The sequence below is a fragment of the Scleropages formosus genome, chromosome 7, assembly GCF_900964775.1.
Source record: "Scleropages formosus chromosome 7, fSclFor1.1, whole genome shotgun sequence".
In the NCBI taxonomy this organism is placed as follows: Eukaryota; Metazoa; Chordata; class Actinopteri; order Osteoglossiformes; family Osteoglossidae; genus Scleropages; species Scleropages formosus.
In genome coordinates, this window is record NC_041812.1 from 16,441,520 (window position 1) to 16,464,355 (window position 22,836).

At 44.8% G+C, this 22,836-nt stretch overlaps 1 protein-coding gene across 19 annotated transcripts in view; it reads left to right on the forward strand.

The window, feature by feature from the left end:
- LOC108926595 (myocyte-specific enhancer factor 2A-like) overlaps positions 1–22,836 on the forward strand; it is a 94,803-nt gene that overhangs the window by 47,123 nt on the left and 24,844 nt on the right. The gene's annotated exons all lie outside the window — the stretch shown is intronic.

Here is a 22,836-nt window from a genome sequence, read left to right on the forward strand (position 1 = left end):
TAAGTGCACTGTGCTGATTTAAAACCTTCATGCAGCCATGCATAACGTGGTGCAGTCAGCTCCCGCGCCTATATACTCGTAGCGCTGAAGCCGCAGGTTAGTTTCCGCGATGTCACTGTGGAGTGCCGTGTGCCGTGTGGCAGTCTGCAGGGACAGATAACTTCAGGCTGAGTTTAGTCCACCAACTGCCGACAAATAGGACCTCTCCTTTAGCAGGCCTGCACCCAGCGATAGCACACAGGCCCCACAGAACCATGGAAACCATGGCAACACGCTTCCTTGAGCTCCCCTCTTGTGTCGACCACTGGTTTGTTACCCGAATTGGACTATTCCGCTACTTTAACAAACACCTCTTGATTTCATGCTGTATTTTCTTTGTTTACAGCCATCTGTACCATGTTTTCAAATCCATTTCTCCCCATGTGCAGATGACTAGATTGGCTTTGTTGTCTCTCAAAAATCTGCACCGTTTAGCAATTACTGCCATTAGCTTGGGTTTACAGCTCACTTCTGTGGGCAAGACAGATAATGCACGTAATGGATTATGATTATTTCTGAGCTGCCTTTCGTTGTTACATGATAATAAACTCGAACTGTGTCGCACTGTGAAATTTTTGCCTTTTCTACGGACATGGAATTATTCTTATAATTACTTCCATAAAGCCAAGAGTCGAGAACCATTGAGTCTTGTAGTTGATAATTCTGTCCGTACTTGAGAAACACTGATTTCTGATCAGTTTGTCTCAGTTCCTTGGCCCATTAGCAACATAGACAAAAGACCTGCGCCCGACTGCAGATTCACTCGGAGATGTATAATCTTGCCGACACCCTTGTGGTTTTGAGCCTGCCCAAAAACTTTTCTCAAAATGATGTTGTCACTTTGGAGTACATGAAATGTGAACATTTCCTTGCAAGTTCTGCAGTAACAATAAATGGCTGTATTTGCGTTTAAAAACTAATGTCCAGGGCTTAAACATAGTCTATTTAAGGTAGATTTCAATATTTTTATGAAGTACGCAAAGCTGGCATAGGGATCTCTGACCTGCCCATCTGCTCTTGCATTTGTGCTCAAACGCAGAATGTTTCTGACAAGCAAGAAGAAGTTTATAACAGCAGCGTTCCGGCAAGTTACCCAAATTCGCATCTTCACAAGGGAGTTACTTGGTGACTTGAGAACCATGAGTGTGGTTTGTTCAGGAGCCCCCCCCCCACGGAGCAGGGTCTTGGCTCTATTGAAAGCGAATGGGTATGGGTGTCTTGCCCACACATTGGACTTACATAACTGCGGCCGGGAGTTCACATCACATCCTTCGGGGGATTGGCATTGCTGCCTGATTTCTTTTATCTCCATTATAAAGCAGCAAAGTTCTCTGAACTCCAGGAACACAATTCTTTTTTTCCCCCTCAAACAGAACATTGATAATGGTGAGGTGTTGGTCATGGGAGCTGGTTGTTACCCCTCATACACACTTTCAGAGTTTATGGAAATGATTTGACGCGGGCACTTTTCCTCATGTCAGCCTTGTTCATTTCTGTGATCAGTTCTTTATGTTTTATGTTAGGACAATGAATGTGTTTTGAACAGTATGTCTGTGAAACAATGTAGACCAAAACAAAGGGGGTAGAGGATGTTTCTCTGCCCGAGACATCTCTTGCCAGATCAGTAGTGCAATTAACATTCAGCCAGAACTGGTCAGCCAAAACTGAGGCATAACTGTACAAGGTAAAGAAATGCTGTATTTTACTTTAGCATTCAACTTTAAATCCTGTTAAATTGTCTTGGAGAAAGGTGTCAGCTAAATGGAAAATAATTATCACGAATAAAGAAGACCCTTGACTAAGACTTTATTGGCTCTGGGCAGTAATACCAGGGACATTGCCATGTCTATGGTTGTTTGCTTGGATTTTTGCCCTTTGGTAGCTGATGTGCACAAGGTAACTTCATTTGTGACATACACAACAACGCCAGACCTAAAGAACACTAGGTAGAATATATGTTGAGAATGTTAGAGGTGCGCACAATTCTTGTGTTTAGCCAGTTAAAGGGTTTTGCTGGTAGTAGTGAGCTCTGTGTAGATGGAGATGCAGGGTATGACACAGTGCATGTGAATCGTCACTGTCTAGTCTCATGAGAACTGTCTCTCCTGCTTACATGAATGGATGAGAAGGTGGAGGAAGAGATTCTGTGTAAGGAAGTTGTGTTCACAGTTTTGTGTACAGATTTCTGACTGTTCCTCTCGAAGAGCGAGTGTCATCTAGTATCGACCCGGACCACGTTCCTGCGGGGCAACAAGGCAGTGAGGCAGTGTGAGTCCCTGTTCATCGTGAGCCACCAAAGCAAAGGTCACATTCCTGCTCAGCGGGACCATCTGCAGATGAAGGCCTGGCAGTGGGGGTGGGGGGCATGGATGCGTGCCTGGAATGAAGGCTGCTGATCAGCATGGGCTCCTTGGCATGCCTCTGTTGCTGGGACCTGGTTCCATGACAAGGAGATGGCACCAGGTAAATTGGCTGCACCCTATGACTGGAATATGGGTTTGAGGCCTCATTGTGGTGAAGAGTCCAGGGAGCACAAGTTGGCCAGTATTCACTTCCGTTGTCGGGGTGACAAGTTCTTTTTCACTCATTGCTCCTCTTTTGGTCTGATCGGCACCTCTAAGGTTTGCCAGTGGAATTGTGTGAGTAGTGCTCTTCTCCAGGTGTTTTATGTCACCTGATAAAGTCTGGATCTATAGAGTGGCAAGAACCATATCATGTGAAGTATGTACATCAGAAGAGGTGTGCCCAAGTTCACCTCTCTCCACTGGGGATAAATGCCATGCATTGAGAGAGAGACGTGAGAATTGGAAACCTAGTCAATATGAAAGTAAAAGAAATAAGGGTAGAACAAAATTGAGGGTGCTGGAGAGCACCTGGGTGTAGACGCAGGACTGTGGCTACAGTGAATCATACCAGACTGTCTCTCTCCTCTCCTTCAATATTTTTTCACACGGTTTTCTGGTCCTTTAAAGATCAGTGGCTCTGACAGGAAATGGCCTGGTCAACTGCCATTGCCTTGATCTCAGATAGCTTTCTTCCCTGAGCAAACAGGTCAGTGTGTGGAGATGGAACGACTCCTGCTAAATCTTCACCAACGCTCCAGACTGCTCAACCCTTTCCCATCCACAGTGGCAGCGAGAACCATCGGAGGGTTGCTGCACAAAGAACTGGGGGACAGATTGATCACTCCTTGAGCATTGCCGCTGTTTAGACAGGGACTTGGTTGTCAGTGTAAAAATTCAAAGTGAAAGGAGTTTGTTCATCTTCTCCACTCGCTTTTGCCAAAGTCTTATTGAGTAAAAGGCTGTATTGCAAAAGACTACTGAAAACTGTCTTCCGTGGCTGATGACCACTGGGTTCTGCTGCAAGATTTTTCAAATTAAAATATCGTGCTGTTCAGAATCGCTCTCAAAGGAAATGCTCAGGCATGTATGGCCTTGAAGGTGTACTGACGTGTTGCAGGTTGAGATACAGAGGAACGTGTTTTGAGGCCTTCCTGAACATGCCACCGAACTGAGGAGAGTTCAGCTTATCACAGAAAATGCCGCAGTATTCCTCAACCGTACCGCAGCATTCATAGGTCTGTAAAGGAATAAAACAAAGATGTCCTGTGGTTACAATAGCTGTGCTTCAAATTGAGTTTTATTTGTGCTGGAAATGAAATCGCTCCTGTAGGTAATTAAAGTAATCTCATTAAATGTACATGGAGAAACGTGGCATCCGCTTCCTAGTCAGCAGGAGCGATAACATGTTCCGCGAGCTTTACAGTAAGAGCGTAGAAACCCTGAAGTATTTTAGAAATAGAGTAAAACTGTCAGATGTATTACATTTTGGAATTATATGTGAAAGCGTAATAAAAGCACACAGATTGCACATGTTTAAGTAATGTTGTAACATGAATGCAAATGCAAGTACTTTGGAATAAATGAATGCCTCATTTTAGTTTCAGAAGATGGAGATGTTTCTTTATTCAAATGAGGACCTGCCGTGTTATTGAAATAGCACAACCACATGTTGCAAATAGCATGACCAGTATGTAAACAAGGTAACCTCCTAGTTTACAGGCCTTTTCATTTCAAATGCCTTTTGCTGTACCGCCCTTATGGCACAAACAAATAGGGGGAGAGAAACAGGCAAATAAAACTTTTGCTAATGACTAGCAGGAATTGCACAAAAGACTGCCTTTGTTCGGTGTGGTTTTCAAACACGAGCATATTTTACTGGCCTTCTGCTAGACTGTCAAAACAAGTACATAAAGAGTATACTTTTAAAGATCCATGCCTCTTGTTTTCCTTGGTAGCAAGAGACAAAGGAGATCTTTTTTTCTCCCACTTCCATACTGAGGATGGGATAAGATTTTTTCAAAACTTTGGTTGTTTAAATATAGTAAATAAAATGCCTGTTTCTACATTACAAAGGTCCTTTTCCTTATTCCAGAGGGTGTACCGCTTAAATATAAATATGGTTTTAATTTCTCATAACCCAGAATTTCAGGAGTTGTCTTAAAATGGGAAAACTTGAAAATAAAATTTATTTTTTGCAGTTTTAGCCCATTTGTGGACAAAGCTTTTGAACTTGGCTCACAAAGAAAATTATTTTGTGTCTGGAGTGCGAGTACTCGTGTAGAGCGGCAGTGTCAGCATATTGTGAGGATTCTGATTTGTGGCTGTTGTACAATAGGAGGGCAGCACGTATTGAAGCACTGAGGTCACAAGAGGGTGGGACGGAAACTGGAGACCGGGTGGGGGGCACTGTGGGTGGGGGAGATACACTGATAAGTGGCCTTGTGTTCAAGGGCATGGATTTTCTCTTGGGGGAGCTGAGGTCATGTAGCCAGGGGACTTGGTGGTGGGCGTTGACACACCCTGCAGCAAATGAGCTTGACAGGGTACCGTAAAAGTGGTCCACCATGTTTTTGTTTCACGGACCGGCTCAGCAGAATGCGATTTCTAACAGGCAGATGTGTCATTCTAACAATCGCTGCTCCTAACGCGTTTCTCCGTCAGGTCCCGTGAAAGGCGTGCGACAAAGACGATAGCTGGTCAGGCATCTCCTGGAGGGGATGGTGTAACCTTTTTCACCTTGCTTCCAGACCTTGTTTTTGGTTGAGGGGGAGGTGTTGCTCAGATTAATGGGTTAATAGTCTTATACAATGGACAGTGCAAAGTTAAAGTGCAAAGTGTTAAAACTCTTACCCTGGGAAGGGTGTCACGTAGGCAAACATGGTAATAATGTAAAAATATCCAAAAAAACTATGATTTTTACCTTTTACATTCAGCTCCTGGTATGACCACTCAACATTAACTCAACATTCTCTGTAAAGTTGTACAGTCATGCTGAAATTTAAATGCCATAATTTAAACACTTGAATTGCAGCTGTATTAATATAGCTGGCATTTCTTTTTTTTTGACATTGTTTAATTGAATTTAACATTCAGTTTTAAAGTGATTCAACCAAAAAATGCCCTTGAAACACAATTAAATTTGGAAGAAAACCAGTGAAAAATGTCCTCTAGCTGCAATTACAGATCCCAAGCACAATGACCACAACACACAACCTGGAGACATGACTATGATTTTCTAGGTCGTGTGTAAAGTGTAATTTTGTTGTTTGTCTGAATGCTTAATTTACGCCCCAAAACCCTTGGGAGTATTACATTTTCATATCCATCAGCTTCAAAAAAATGCATTGTAAAGGATGGAAAAAGTAGAAGTAGAGAGAATGGAGCGCAGCCTAGTTTGATTCTTGATTGGTACAAGGTTTCCTCTGCAAACTTAAATTATTTCAAATGCCTTGCTTGCTAACAGTGGAAAATAATAATGTCCCAGTACTTTGGCAATGGTAAATGTCATAGTGTGTGTTCATGTGTTTAGGTTTGACTGTCCAAGAAGTTCAGGAATAAGTGCAAAAGAAAACACGTCACTTGGGGGGGGGGGATCTGAATGTCAACCAAAATAGTCCAGCAAATCAGGACACTTTCTGCGCTTAATGAATGCAAATGAGGCACATCTGCTGCCACGAGGAGGCCGCCCAGACTGGTCAATTAGCGTGATTGATCAATTATGCTTGTCAGTGGGATGTGAGGGAAGCTGAGGCGGGTACGGCTGTGCCGAGGGGGAGCCAACAGCTCTTAATTTTCTTTTAAGTTACCGAAATGCACATCTTTCTGCAGAGCATTGCATTTTTTGTGAAAGCAATAAGAACGATTGTAATGGTGAATAGTGTTGGAATGGTGGATGGATTAGGGTGACCTTGATCCTGCTTGAAAGGGGGGGGCATCGTATTTGCACGATAACTGCGCACAGCATGTGATTTCCAGTGCCTTTGAATTCTGGAAATTTTGACATATTGAGACTGCTTTGGAGACACATTTTTTACTTCTTGCCATTTATTTCACGGCATCACTGAGTTTGGCATAAGGAATATTCTATGTGTGAGGACATATTATCATACTTATGGTTCACCATTGTGTTTTTCCCTCTGCGGCGCTTAATGTTATGCTCTGTTTGCTCAACGTGGAGAGAGTGTAGTGAAATACTCCTGCCTTCACAAGGGCGCGTTTGCAATTTGATAAGCTGCAGTTTCTTGCACATGCAAAGCAGCTGCTCGTTTGCAAAACTGGACACGTGTCATTGTTGAATTTACTACTCAAGCAGGTAAACCTGACCTGCATGGAATCTCATGTAATATCAAAGGGAACCTGCCTAGCACGTGCTTTAGATACTGGGGCTACTGAAGATTTTAAATATTCTCCTAACTGATAATTGTGGCGTTTTCTGCCTGGCTGGTTGGCTGGCATGGGACCCTCTAAAACACATCCAAAGCGATTACTACTGCCGTCTACTGCTGCTTCCTGCTGCATTGTGCCTAAAACATGCTATGTATATTGTAGTTTTTGGCCGTTTTCTGAAGACAGTGTAACTGGAGCTGCATCCAGCCCCCCCCCCCGTTGTGAGCCCTACAGGGTACAGTACCAAGTTTTTCCTTCCATCCTCACTGCCCTCCCCAGTGATGTCCTGACCTTACCAGTCCTTGGCAACTGACCAGCTTAAAGATTGCCCTGTGAGAGGGACAGTACTGTAAAGGAAAGACTGCATTTTTATTGAGTGTCACTTTTTTTATTGGTGGCTCCTTCTTCGGGGAGAGGGGGCCAGATTCGCTCGGTGATCCTGCGCAACATCGCCTTACCTTTAAGGTGTCAGTAGAAGTGTGGGCATGAGGACGGTGCTCCACAATGACGGCTTCCTGGACTTTATGGTCATGGCGAAATATTTCCACAAACACCCTCCGAGCACTTAAAAACAATCTTAAGAAGCAGTGATAAAAATATTAGGGTGATGAGATATTAAACACAAGCAAGAAGGACATTTACAGACTAAATTGCATACAGTAGAGTTACATTTTTTTCGTTTAGCAGATGCTTTTCTCTAAAGCGATCTACATCTCAGACAATACAAAGAGTGCATTACAGCAACAGAAGGAGAAATCTGGATGCAGACATCATTTTTGAATACAGTCAATTTGTCACATACCCCTAAATAAACCGGTATACATTACACGAGAAGCTGTATATAGGCTTATTCATTGTTCTAAAAAATTATAAAATCTAACAAACAAAAATTATAAAATGTAACAAACACGTAACTGTTTATCGAGCATTTAGGAGAGTAGGGGATAACTGAGTCAGAAAGAGTTGAGTTTTGAGAGCCCTCTTAAAATGTGAAGAGGTACGTGAACCAAAAAACATAAAGGAAAACATTTCTCAAAACTATAATAAATCAACTAGAAGAACACTTTAAAATCATATTATCATATCATTTGGGGGGGCGCGGTAAACCGGGAGTACATATATTAGTGAATACCTGTACTAATCACACAATAATTTACTGCTGGATAATGATTCAGCCTGTGGCAGTGTTGAATACAATACTAAAATATGTGTAAGAAAAATATACAATGATATGCTCTAAATATGTATCTATAGTTGACAAAAAATTTTAGTATGATTAAGTACCGTTATTGTTGGCATTGCTTTTTCTATTCCTTTGTGACAGCCACACCCAAGGATTAATTGTCAGAAAAATGTAAATAATATTCTGCACAAACCTTCTGCTGACTTGTTGGTGCAAACTCTGGAGTAGTGGTAGTGTAGTGGTTAGAGCTGTTGCCTTTGACCCCAGCTAAATGGAATAAATGTATACACCAGCAGAGTACTCTAAAATGGTCTGCGTACTATTTCACTTTGCTGCGTTCATGACCTAACACCCAAAGATGACAGCCTGCGCTCTTGTCTCGGTGAACACATTGCATGCAAGACTAAAAGGAGTTGTGTATTACAAATTCAGAAAAAAACATACAGTACTTATAATTCACTTGCTTTCCTGTTACTCTGAAAAGTAATATTAGCATTATACCGAAAGTCACACATTGAGAATGCAGGTGGAAATATCGTGTCAAGTCACGCTCACTTCATCCAATCCCATCGTCACTCCTACAGACCATCTCCCCGCAAGTCTCCACCTTCATCTCTAAGATCATGAACTCCTCGCTCTCCTCCAGCTTCAAAATTGCTCTCATTTCACCTCTGGTAACGAAACCCTCTCTGGATCCTAACTCAGTCCAAAACTACAGGCCAGTCTCCCTCCTCTCCTTCCTGTCTAACCTCTAAAATAGGCGGCCTGTGATCAGCTATGTGAATTCCTCACCCGGAACCATCTCCTTGATGGATATCAGTCTGGATTCAGAGTTGGTCACTCCACAGAGACAGCGCTTCTTGCAGTGTCTGATGCTCTCTGGTTGGCTAGAGCGGCCTCCCTCTCCTCGGTCCTCATCCTTCTTGACTTGTCTGCAGCATTCGACACTGTCAACCTCCAAATTCTGCTCTCCTCTCTTAGTCAGCTTGGGATCAAAGGAATGATACTAAGATGGTTTGAGTCCTAACTATCTGACAGATCCTATCAAGTGGTCTGGCGGGGTTCCCGTTCTTCTCCTCTGCCCCTCTCAACTGGTGTCCTGCAGGGCTCGGTACTGGGCCCTCTGCTCTTCTCAATCTACACCTCCTCCCTCGGCCCTGTCATTGCCTCTCATGGATTCAAATACTACTGCTACGCTGATGATTCCCAGTTCCTCCCCTCCTTTCCACCTGGAGCATCAGACATTTACGCGGTCATCGCTGCCTGCCTGTTGCACATCTCTGCTTGGATGTCCGATCACCACCTCCAACTCAACCTCTCCGAAACGGAGACCTACACCTTCTAGCTGGCTTGTTTTCCTGCCTCGATCAAACTGCACATCTCACTCATTTTGCCTAACTCCTCAGCTAAGAATCTGGGAGTGATGATCGACTGAAGTCTATCTTTTTCTCAGCACATTGAAGCCGCAACCTGGACCTGCATATACATCCTGCATAACATCCACAGGATCCATCCTTACCTCACAATACACACACAGGCTGAAGCCATTTGTCCCGAGCAGGGTTGCAGCAAGCCAGAACCTAACCCCGCAACAAAGGGCATATCCCTAGAGGGAAAGGGGATACACTCTGGATGTGATGCCAGTCTGTCACAAGGCACCCCAAGCAGAACTCAAACCCCAGACCCACTGGAGAGCAGGACCTGTCCAAACCTGCTGCGCCACCGCACCCCCTACCCCATAAAAGACTCTGCCCAATTGCTTGTCCAGGCCATGGTAACATCCCGTCTGGACTGTTGCAGCTTTCTTCTGTCTGGCCTTCCTGCTACTGCCATCAAACTACTACAGCTGATACAGAATGTTGCTGCCCTAGTTGTGTTTGATTTGCCGAAGCGTTCCCATTATCTCCTCTACTCGTTTCTTTGCACTGGCTTCCTATAGCCACCCGGATCAAATTTAAGACCCTGGTTATAACCTACAAATGCATCAATAGAACTGCTCCCAGCTATCTACAAGACTTGATCAACCGCTACACCCCAACCAGATTGCTACTCTCTTCCCCATCTGCCCACTTGATGGTCCCACGTTCAAAAGGTAAAGCACGGAGGTTCTCAGTTCTGGCTCCGTTGTGGAGGAATGCCCTCTTCTCTCACTCAGAACTGCTGAAACTCAGTCCACATTTAGAAAGGGTGTGAAAACTCATCTCTTCCAGACTCATTTCGCCCACGATCTCTTAAGTTTAAGGTGTAAATGTTCATGCACCATAACTTTAAGATCATGCCCGAATAAGCCTTTACACGGCTACTACTTCAATGTAAGGAAATGTTTGTGTGACTCAAAAAAAAAAAAAATTAGTCGGAAGGTAATCGGGTATCATCGGTATTCTGAGTTTTCTGCAGCTCCTTGTGTGCTGAACATTGGTGCATATGGTAGAAAGAAACAAACTAACTACTTAAGAATCACACACACACACACACACACTTTCAGAACCACTTGTCCCATACAGGGTCACGGGGAACCGGAGCCTACCCGGTAACACAGGGCGTAAGGCGGGAGGGGACACACCCAGGACAGGACGCCAGTCTCTCGCAAGGCACCCCAAGCAGGGCTCGAACCCCAGACCCACCAGAGAGCAGGACTGTGGTCCAACTCACTGCGCCACCACACCCGTTACTTAAGAATCACACGTCTGCAAATATGTCTCTCTTTCTCCTAATGTCATGCACAAATTGTATTTTCTATGAGATGTACGTTTCTTCTGAGAAAATTGTTTGCTAAATGACTAAATGTAAATGTTAATGCGATATTCATGTGTGTTTTCATCTAGCCAGTTGTAGGGGCAGATCAACTGTTGGCTGGTTGCCAGCGTAACTGAGATGGATAAGAATAGATTTGTCAGTTGTGTCTTAATGGACCTGAGTAAGCATAGTGTATCTCATCAGTGTCTGGGAATGCTGTCTGCTAGTAAAGGTTGCTGTCCTTTTTGGACTGTGTCAGGGCAGTAGTAGCAGCAGTTGAAGATCTGGTGTGTAGTTATAACTGTTGGGGTCAGTTGGATCTGAAGGGATTGGAGATCAAGGTTTTTCTATCACTATGGTAAACATGGAGTTGGTTATTTGGGAAATCCCCCTGTGGTTATTTTGCAGGCAGCTGTCAAGCTCAGGTGCCATCAGACAAAAAAAAAAGTTTTTATTAAGAAAATGACAGAATGATTTGTGTTTTTTCTCTTGGATTATATGGCTTGATTGTTAATACTGTTTTACTATTTGTCATGCATTTTTACATTAGAGTATTGAATTCATGTAGGGTCCACTGAGTCTAAACGCGATCATACGGTTGCTGATGGATTCTTATTATTTCATCTTATGAAAAATTTCACAAAAAGAGGTACCTTGGAAAGCACCTCTGCTGTAACCTTTGTGCAAGCACACAACAGCCTTCTTTCTGTTTGCTTGAAAAGATATTAATGTTAAAATGTCATACTACAACTTGTAAGGCTGACACTCTTGCAGTTTTTTCAATTACGTGCCAACAATACATCTACATTGTCAGTAATGCATATTTAGCTGATGCCTTTGTACAAGAGGTCTTATGATGATGGGTACGCCGCACTACTTGTACGTATTTGCCTAGCCACACAACACAGCAATGTTTACTCATCGGTTGAATCACCAGCTCATCTTAAATACATATCTTTGGATTGTGGGAGGAAACCAGAGCGCAAATGCTGGAAGAGGATGAAACGCCACACTGAATGAGTGGGGATCAAACCTATGTCCAAAAATACTTAGCTCAGTGGCTCAGCTGCAGTGGGGTATCTAGTAGCCTAGGGGCTAGAGCTGTTTACTTTGGTCACAAAACTTGCAGGTTTAAATCCCACCTCTAGCTATAGTTCCCTTGAGCAAGGCACTTACCCTAAATTATTCCAGTAAAAGTTACCCACCAGTTTAAGTGGGTGAATAATTGTAGGTAGCTTAACACTGGAAGTCACTTTGAATAAAAGTGCCAGCTTAAATGACTCAATGTGTGTGGCCCCCGGAGCTATCTACTGTATAACTGTGCTGCCCAGTAATATAAAAGTATTGGAAATTATATGACTTTTCAGATGATATTATATTGGGAGAGCAGGCTTTTTACAGAGATCACACATACAGTAGATGTGGCCCCTTACAGGATGTGGTGCACGTTGCTGGGATGAACACGTACTCTCTGTCCATAGAGTCAAAACAAACACTGGGCCCTCTTATGGGAAAGTGCAGTTATAAGCTTTTGGCTTAAACATAAGACTCTACAGATGTGTACGTTATAGTGACGCCGCCTTCCCTGGCCACGGAGGACATGCTGATCGCTTCTAACCTTGGCAACCTGTCACAACAGTCAGGTGTTGGCCATTGACACACCCCAAAAAAATCCATATTTGGAAAAGAAAAAGTGAAGAATACATTATTACAGTTGTTATTCACGGAGCACATATGCATTTGATGGCAGGTTATAGGTTTAAGGTTTATAGTTTGTTTCTAGTTTATGTTGATGTAATGCACTTGTTATTTTTTTTCCCTGAGATGAACATCACCACTCCTGGGCACTGGAAGTTACCGCGGACCCGCAGTCAGGCTGCCGAGAAGTTTCTAGGTTTTATACCATCGAGCCCAGAGTGACACTGGCGTTGTGGGTGTTCCAGCTTTCCAGGGCGGAAGGCGTTCACGTGGGGAGAGGCCTACGGACACAGAGCGGCAGCCAGCGTGGCTCCCCATTCACCGCCTTCGGTGTTTCCGCCCTTGTCGTTTGTAAGTCTCAGCAGTCAACTTTAGCAGCTGTCGCCTCACGGAACATCTTAGCGCATTCGCCTTTCAACTACATAGACCGGAACAAAGAAACACACTGAAACTATGTGTGCACACCAGAAATAGCAGCCTGTCTTCCAGGTCTGATGCGTATAATCAGATCCTCCCCGTTAGTCGTGTTTGGGATTAGCAACATTTAATACTTTTCAGCATTTCCTTTGACTTGGCAGTGATGTTAATTCATACTGGTGTGGTATCTGCCAAAAGTCACTTCTCCTTTTCACGGTGTGTGAAATAGGTATTGTTAGTGTCATACTCGTCGCTCCGTGCTGCTCGCTGTGGCTTTATTTTTTTATTAATTGTAGCTGTATTTCGATACACAGATCACAGCTCAAACGGTGTGGAGTGCATATTCTTTTTTTACAAGCACACATCTCTAGTTGGCTTTGAAAATCAGGGCTTTGTCGGTGTACCGGCAAAACGAGAGTAAGATGAGTGTGTTTTATTTTCTTGTTTGTTTTTTTTTTTTTTTTCCTTTTTCTTGCTCAGTCCGAGGTGAAAAACAGTTCTTTGTTTAGCACCATCTGAAATGGGACACCTATGTTATTGTAGCAAGGCCTGCCACTCATGCTGATACTCCTCTTTTTGTAATAAAAAATGCGCGTTTCGCCTTCACGTTGCCATTTAAAATGTATAAATAGCATTTCTCAGCGTTTTGTACGTACATTATTTGCCTGTTGTTGGAAGACGGTTGCGGATTTTGTTGCGCTGGGTTTCCCAGTCAGTCGTTTATCTCATGTTAGTTTAGTGGGCAAAGACTAAAAAAATTTCATTGCACTTTTACGTGTAATAAGATTGGCGTTACGCTCCGTGCGGGGTAGAAATTGTGTGGCCGCTGGAATCCGTTAAAAAAAAAAAAAGCCATTAGCCAACAACACAGGGTGCCGAAATGCACATTGCCGTGCCGTTGTGCGTATGTCATTAATCACGACGGTGGACTCTCGGACATGTCCGAGGGATCGTCGGGGTGCATCGCTGTCGAGCAGCTTTTGTCCAACGAGGCCCGTGTCCTCCTCTACGCGTGGGATGCGGCCCGTCAGACCTCGCGGTTACCTAGTTACTGACGAGAGCTCCTTGTTTTTTGTTCTGCGTTGCGCTGTTGACGCACGTTCTCTTCCTCCTCCTTGAAACTTTCGAGCTTTTTTAATTCCGCAAGCAGGTCCTTTTTCAAAGGGCTAAAAAGAAGGCAGAACAGCAAAAGCGCAGCCGCCTCTCCCGGGCTTTGTAAACATTAGTTTTCAATGACACTAATGAGAGAGATATTCTTATCTCAAGTGCTTGAACACAGCCCTAGTCTGCTGGATACAAATAGCATGGGTTCTCATTAGAGGACATTATGAGAGGGATTCTTTGAAATGAATGTTTGTTAACCAGAATGCCTAATTGTGGTTCCGTGTAATATTTTGCCTTGTTTTGCAGAGGAAAACAATTTTCTCTCCCTCCTCATGCTGCACCGTGCTTGAAGTTGTTTTGCTGCGCCGTAGAGAGCTCTCGGACACGCAGGGGCGCACGCTTGTCTCTGTGCCCCGATGGCCTCGGCTGTTTTTTTTTTTTTTTTTTTCCTTTCCCTCCCCTCCCCTTCTTTCCAAGGCTGTTCAGCCAGAGGACGGTCACAGCACTGAGGGCAGAACTACCGTGTGAGCAGATTTCAGCCCAGCAGTTTCGCTAAATGCTCTGCTGTTTAGACGCTGCCGTCCAGAATGGGTTGTCCCGGCAGATACGGACAAGGCCGAGCACCAATACTCGGACGCATCTGCGCGCGGCTCGTTGGAGGGGGGGAGGTCCCTCCCTCGGGTGCCTGGCTGGGCGTACTGGAGCGCCTCCCCTGGAGAGGCTTGGGTCGCTGCGCTTGTGATCTCCAGAACTTGTGGGTTCTAACACAGAGCTTTAAGGTCCACGTGACTTCTTTTTTCTTTTTCTTTCTTACTTTCATTCAGCTCGGAAAGTACTGCAGCAGCCAGCGTGCAGCTGTCTTTACAGCGCTGAAACGCGTCAGTTAAACGAGCTGCAATTTTTGACCGTTCATTGTCACAGTATATTCTATACACTGTATAGCTACACATTATAATATACTAGACTCTAAGTGTTAAATAATTTCTCTTTACTATTTAGTCTCTGGGCCTGTCTCCTTTTCTCTCGGTCGATGGAAACTTCTTCTCTGTTGTGATTCACAAACTGGAACCTGACTGGAAACTGAGATACGTGACTTACTGCAACTGAATAACATCAGGAATTGAATGATCTCACAATTGTTCAAAATGCAGTCTGTATTCTTGTATGGAAATGATTGTAGGATTAATCACAGACAGCTGCGTACATGCATTCTCACACACAGACTGTCGCCAGCAGTGCCGACTTTAACGGACATTCCAGTCTTTCTTGCTTGACTGACGTTATAGCACCTTATTCTTAAAGTTGCTATGAAGGGGCACCAGTATTGTGGGTGAGATTATTATCGTTTTGTCATTTTAAAATGCAGATTGCATGAATTTGCTGAAATCTTGTTCTCTCCAGTACAATGGGAGCATGCTGTGTAAAATCACAACTAAATTTCTGGAATGTGTAATTCATTTTTCTAGTAACTCTGCTTTATGAGACACCTGATACATTTCTGCCTGTGTTAATTTCGCTTCTGTTGTTTTGCAAAGTAGATTCTTTTCTGACGAACGTCCGGTACTTCGTTACTTCATTGCAAGAATGAAATGGTGCTTCCTTAGCATTAATGATGCCCGAAGCAGAAAGGTGTTGAAAGTCCCCATAAGTCCCCCTCCTCTGCTCTTAACACTCCTGCGCCGTCATCCTTTCATGGAGTGCTTGTGTGTTTCATGTCAGCGGTGAAGCACCTTGCGAAACACTCACATCAAGCTAATCATGCAGGACACGTCTAATGTCTGCAAATGAACGCTGAATGTACTGGGAAATGGTCAGAGTGGTCTTGTAGATGGGTTTCATACAGAGGTGGGAATCATTAGTCCTGGGGAGGTTAAATACAGAACTAAAGCTGTACCATTAATGATTGACTTTGCAGTGCCCCGTCACTCCAGTCCTGCTTCTTTTTACTGAATCTTTAGAAACAATGTGTAATATTGCTGTGACATTAAGGGCGGCATGGTGGCACAGCAAGTAGCGATGCTGTCTCACAGCACCTGGGTGGTGCAAGAGAACGTGGGTTTGATCCCTGCTCGGTCTCTGTGGGGTTTGCACGTTCTCCCCATGTCTGCGTGGGTTTCTTGCGGCTGCTCCGGTTTCCTCCCACAGTCCGAACACATGCTGTTCAGGTTCCCCCATAGTGTGCGAGTGACACGGAGCGAGTGTGTTTCACTGACGTATGGACGAGTGACCCAGTGTAAGTAGTGTATCTAGCAGTGTAAGTCACCACGGTGAATAAGGTGTGTGGGCTGGTAACACTAAATAGAGTTCGTTGGAAGTTGCTTTGGAGGAAAGTGTCTGCTAAGTGAATAAATGTCAATTCACACTTGTTTGTGTTTTGTGTCTCTCAAATTAATCTGGCCGACCAGTTTCTTAAGAGTCCTCTTGAAGTCTGACACCCATGATTTCCGAAGAGAGACGCTCTGTTCCGCTGTGTGTGTACCGTTTACCATTGACTTGATTTTACTGTACAGGTTGCAGACTTCCTTTGAATGCAACAGGCCTGGAAGACAGCATGATCTGTCCACACGTATGTATCTGTATTACCAATAAGGGGGATCCCCAGCCATCTCACTCACCCAAGGGAGCAAGGCATTTTACTGATGCGCTACTGGGGAGGCCCCATATGCTTCTATCTTTGCATGAAAGATGAAGGTTAGTAACGTGAGATATGCATTTTTACATTTATCTGACACTTTTCTCCAAAACACCTTACAAGGATCTACTCGTTCATATACTTGAGCGGTGTTTCAACGGCAGCTCTACAGAAGATTGGCTTTGAACATAAGATCTCAGAGTCAGTCAATAGGCAGGAGCTATAACCACCACATTATCTGTCCCTTATAGTTATAGTACACTTTTTTATATTGTCTTCTGTCATCTTGGCAAATATTTCTGACTTGTTATCTGATGATTTTTTTTTTATTGTAGTAAATTAGGTCTGCTGATTCTTCATTGCGAAACATCACTGTCATGCCACACGGCTAGCTCCCGTAGAGCAAAAGGTTCACATGGTCCAATTCAACGATACCTTTAGCTGAACTGGTTTTGTCTGAAGCACATTTTTAAGCTTATTTTCTTAATGTTTAATTCCTGGTCGAGGCTTTTTGTGTGTGGTTGTCCGGTTAGCCACATCGTAGGCCTTGTCTGGTGGATGGCTGTACTCTGGCGGGACCAACCACAGGTCCCTTAGGTGTGTTGCTTGCTACACTACGCTACTGCAGGGCTTTGTTGTTTGAACTCCCCCTGCTGATACCGTCTTCCTTCATATTTAACAAGTCTGTTCTTGTTCCTGAGTCTCTCATCAGTTGGCCACCAGTCCGGTCTCTCTCTGCGTTTGCCTCTGTCATCGGGGCCAGGCCTGTGCAGACATGCTCACGTAGAGGGGCTGTGGAGGGTCCCGACAACCACGTGTCTCACAGACCAATGAGGGCCAGTCCGATACCCTGTACGGTTACGCTAGTGCCGCCGATGCCCGAGTTCCTCTACTCCCACTTCGCTGTGGCCCCAGTGTAACTCGTAATTGTCCTCATGAATATTTTAAAGGTGGCTGTGAGGTGGGGTGGTGGGCGTACTGTTTCAAGGGCCCAGCTCACTAATGTTCACTTTCCATCTTGGGAGACTAAATGCCATCCTTTGTTTTGGTAGGATTATTTAATTGCTTAGCACACTCTTATGTCCAGAGCGATTTGATCATTTACATTTATTCATTTTGCTGATGCTTTTCTCCAAAGTGACTTCCAGTGAACTCCGTGTAGTGTTATGAGCCCACATCTTACGCACCAAGGTGACTTGCACTGCTAGTATTGTGCACTCCTTACAGTGGGTCACTCATCCATACATCAGTGTAACACACTCTTGTCACTCACACACTATGAGAGAGTCCCTCAGAGTCACCAATCCACCCGAACAGCATGTCTTTGGACTGTGGGAGGAAACCGGAGCACCTGGTGGAAACCCACGCAGACAACATGCAAAATCCACACAGACTGAGCGGGGATCAAACCCACAACCTCTCGCACCACCCAGGCGCTGTGCCATTGTAATCAGCTTATTGTTTCACAACATGTAAATATGTGCAGCTGGATTCTTAACCAGAAACACATCAGATGAAGTACCTGGCTCATAGGTGCTTAAGTTTCAAGTCTCTCTTAAGATACTAAAGCACAGCAAGCTTTTCAGTGGTCTAGTTCATTTAGCACTATGGTTCCTGCTATTGTGTCACCTGTTATTGGCCGTCTTTGGTTTTCTACTGCATTCGTATATAAATTGTTTAACTCGTGACATATAATGTAAGCAATAGTTTTAATGATTAGTTTTAGCTGAGGTTATCATGGGAGCACTGAAAGTTTGTAATTTTACCTTATAGGCAGGATTGTCAGATGTCTAAAAATGTGTTTCTCCTCTGAATTCTGTATTTTTTTTTTAATTTTATTTTTTTTGAAGAGTGTATATTAAACACATTTTAAATTTGCAGAGATTTGGCACCGGTGCTTCTACATGTTCCCATTAACACCGTAATGTGGAAATAAGTTGACATTGAGATGACTTCTGTGTCTCGGATTGCGTTCCTATTCCCAGGTTGCAGGTGCCTGAAAATACCCAGAGCTCTTGATTGAAAGTATGTCCGACTAACAGCTTTGTCATGCTCGTCATTCACAGAATAATATATTTAGAGCAGCTGTTGGGCAAGGGTATTGCACACTGCGGTGCAATGTCTTCTTAGTAGGCAATACGAGGGGCTATAATAATCAAAGTGACAATCTAGGCGGGCAGTGAGTGGTAATTATCTGTGGTATATTGGGCCGAACTGTTACAGTCACAATCTCATAGGCATCTGCCGCTCTCATAGAGACATCACAGAGACTTTGGCAGCAGCCCAGTGTAGATCAGCTGTTCATCCTGCTCTCAGACAGGCTCATTTGTTTTTAAAGCTTCCTATCTCCAGGCAGCTTTGCAGTGGCTGCAAGATGACACTGCCATGCCTTTTCACTTGGTTTTTTTAGTACAAAATTAATAAAGGTCTCTTAAAGCCTGTTTAATTTTATTCTTGCTTGGTGTCAGTCATTTTATTTTTAAAAATTTAGTATCAGTCAATTTATTTCTCGTAGGGGGGCGCGGTGGCGCAGTGGGTTGAACCGGGTCCTGCTCACCGGTGGGTTTGGGGTTCGAGTCCCGCTTGAGGTGCCTTGCGGCGGACTGGCGTCCCGTCCTGGGTGTGTCCCCTCCCCCTCCGGCCTTACGCCCTGTGTTGCCGGGTTAGGCTCTGGCTCCCCGCGACCCTGTCTGGGACAAGCGGTTCGGGCAATGTGAACGTGAATTTATTTCTCAAATGGGGAAAAAAGTTCTTTCGAATCACTGGTTTCAAAATATCTACCGAAATGCTTTACAGGCAGAAATATAACGGGACACAAAGAATGATATTTCTAAGAAGAAGACCTAAATGTATGGTGGGAGTGTTGGCTCTGTTGGGCTCTTGATGCATGGGTGTTCCAGCAAGTCCAGTCCAGAAGCAGCTGTGAGCTGATGGAGAGGTAACCCGCCCTCAGCATACGCCAGATCCTTGGATGGCTTGGGACGGCTGCCTCTAGTTAAACGGTTAAGGATGTGGACTTATCTGAAGGTTGCCACCCCCTTGAATAAGTGATTTGTTCTGCATTGCTCCAGGAAATGTGCTGGCTCCATGAATAGATTGAATTTATACAGTGGATCCCCCACTTACGAGCAAGTGGAGAATTTCTTCGAATTTTGAGTTTCTTTCTTATTATTTTTCTGGTATTCGGTATTAGTGAAATTTGTTCGTGTGGGGCTACACAAGGCATCGAGGAGCAGCAGGTGAGCTTTCTTATCTACACGGTGTTGCAAATACTCCCGGACATGTGCACGAGGCATTCTGGCTCAGCAGAGGGAGGAGCTGCTGCCACCTCGCTGTCCGCCATCTGTTCAATGGGAGAGAGGCACAGTCTGAGGTGCCATTCTGTTCCTGACTGAAATACCCCTGCTGTTACCCCCCCACCTCCGTGGAGCCGCCTGAGATATTGACATTTGCATTGCATTTGTGCATGCGATAGACACTTCTCTCCAAAGAGACAGAGTACAACTAAGGTAAACAGAAGTGCATCCGTTTTACCTGCAGAGGTGAGTTCCGGATGCAGACGTGCGATTCTCGAAGTCGAGTCACTTTGTGCAATACCACCGTTTTTGTTGGTGCACATTATACAAATAACTGTGGTTAGCAGAATTGGTAAAGAACCCCTCGCCTACTGTGCCTCACATTCGCCTTGGGAACTTTTTAAGTGACTCTCAGTCACAGTTCAGCGCGTAAGTCAGAGATCAACTGTATTTGGATGACTGTAATGCAAAAAATAATTGCAACAGATGCCTGTTACTTTTCTCTGCGTATGTTCTATGGCTCAAGTCATCGGTTTTCATAAAAATTTGTGGAAACGTACGTACGCATTTGTTACTCTACGTATACTGAGATTTCCTTCCTGTCTGACCTGTTCGTTTGGATTTATGCTAAGTTTATTTTATTTCTTGGTGAAACTTTTTTTTTTCCCCAGTGTCACAGTCCAAATGTCTCCACTCCTCGTCCCCCGTGGGCCTTGCTACTCAGGCCCAAGGAGTGGAAGACAGGCCGCGTCTTTGTGCCGCGGCCCGACCCCTGGAGCCGGCGGGGCTTCCTGCGGCCGGTGGGAACACGGCCCCGGCGTTCCACAGCGAGCCTTTGTCCTGCTCATTTCCACGCACCCTTCCGTTCGTTCCCAAAGATGGACTTTTGCAGGGGCAGTTCCTGTGCAAATGCATGCATAAATAAGTGGGGTGAAAGCTCTCGCGGCTCGTCGTGTTCCACGAGCCGCTGAAGGAGAATGCTTTTTCAAGGCGCCCAGCGCTTTGCCATCTCCTGTCTCCCTGAAAGTGCTTCGGAAGGAACGGGCTTATGCAATAGCACTTAGCGTATCCTATTTTTAAGTCAGGAGACACGGATCTACGCAATACTGTCTCTGATACGGTGTTTCTTTGTCTCGCTGATTACTTCAACTGTGCAACGTCTCATTGTCAGTGACATTTCACGTATCTCCATGTTTGTTCTTCTTTTCATATACACCTGCTCAATCTGAGCTGCTCTCTTTGGATCTGAAAGTTGCAGGTTCGAGTCCCACCTAGTGCTGCTCCATTGAAAACTTACCACCTGTATAAATGGTTAAATCACTGCGAGTAGCTTGACTTTGGGGGGAAAAAAGCATCAGCTACATTAATAAATGGATTTCACGTTTATGCTTGCTGTTAATGCTACCCCATACATTGTACTGTTGCATGTACAATTACATTTTAATTTAAATTTTATTTAGGCTGTCAGATAGTGGGGCAGCTGTGGCAGTGGACTTATAGCCAATAAGGACACGGATTCAATTTCTGACAGAGGCTCTGTTTTTTTTTTTTTTTCCTATCGACTGAATAATTTGCAAGCGTATTAGTGAAAACTTCTGATTAGGTTATTCAGAAGTAAATACCCTGCGAAGACCTGCTCCCTGTCCAGGGCGTACCGTACCCCTTCTCCCTTGTGCCCAGTGATTCTGGCATAGGCTCTGGACCCCCATGACCCTGATGAGGACAGGCAGTTAATGAAAATGGATGGGGTGGATATCAATCGATAAATATATAATTTGTATTGGGGAAGAAAAAAAAAATCATATTTTTGTAACACTAAAGCTGCCCCAGTGTTGCGGATAGAGCCTTTTTGTATCAAGGTCCTTTCATCACGAGTTCTTTGGTCATGTATCTTTCAGCGGAGGGGGAAAGTGCCTTAAGATGCAATGTTGCTGTTACCGTGGGAGCAGCCCACAGACCGATGGGCAGTTGTACACTTACTCCAGCTGGCGTGCGCTTGTGTCTCTGGGGCACAACAGCCTTGTTTCTAGGCCTTTCACACATGGTTGGTATTCCCTGCTGGCCTGACCCTCAGACCCCCGCCCACCATCCTCCCCTCATCTTTTTCTGTGTTGGGAGCCAAATAATATTGATAACGGTATGGACGCTGGTGAGAAAGTAGAGGATGCCTTCTCTCCCACTGTCCTCCCTGGACCTTGTTAGTGGATTATGGAATTAAACTTGTTACTACTCCCTACAAATCCACCCCCCCCCCCCCCCCCCCCCCCCCCCCCGACATTTCACACATACACGCACATACACGCCCCATCCTCATCTTTCTCACCCTCTCTCTCACACATACACTCTCCTTCTGTCACACAAACACAAAGTACATATTCCGGATGCCCCCCCCCCCTACCATTTCCTTGACGGACACACGTACACATCTCCTCACTCGCTGCTCGTGCTGTACTTTTCTGCTGTTCTGGCCCCACGTGTCATCAGGCATTTGTTCTCTAAGAAGAATTTGGAATAATTTTGAACAACTTTAATTCCTTACGGGTTCAAGGACTCGGAGAAAGAGGACTCGCTCAACACAAAGCAGATCGCATCCCCCAGCTTTACTAATTAGGTGGACGTCGCCTTGTAACCCGAGCGTTGTGCTGAATGTAAAGCTGCCCCCCGCCTCCTCCACCACCGCATACTGTTACTGGAACATGGTTCTTTCAAACTCGCTTTCCTTTAAGAAAGAAAAGTTTTTTTTGTAGAGGTTATGGCCAGTGACCTTGAGGCTTCCAGGCTGCAGAGCCTTGTATGGCCGCAGCGGGGCAGGGATGCACCCGATTGGCTGGCGCCTCGTACGGAGGGGGTGACAGGTGTTGGCGAGAGGGACACCGGTTTGGCCATGTGCTGATTTACTGATCCATTTAGAGGGATGCCGCAGGCGGCGTCTGTAGCCTCACAGCATGTGCCAAGTCACTTAAGAAGTGCCCCATCACCCCAAAGCACTAAGACGCATCT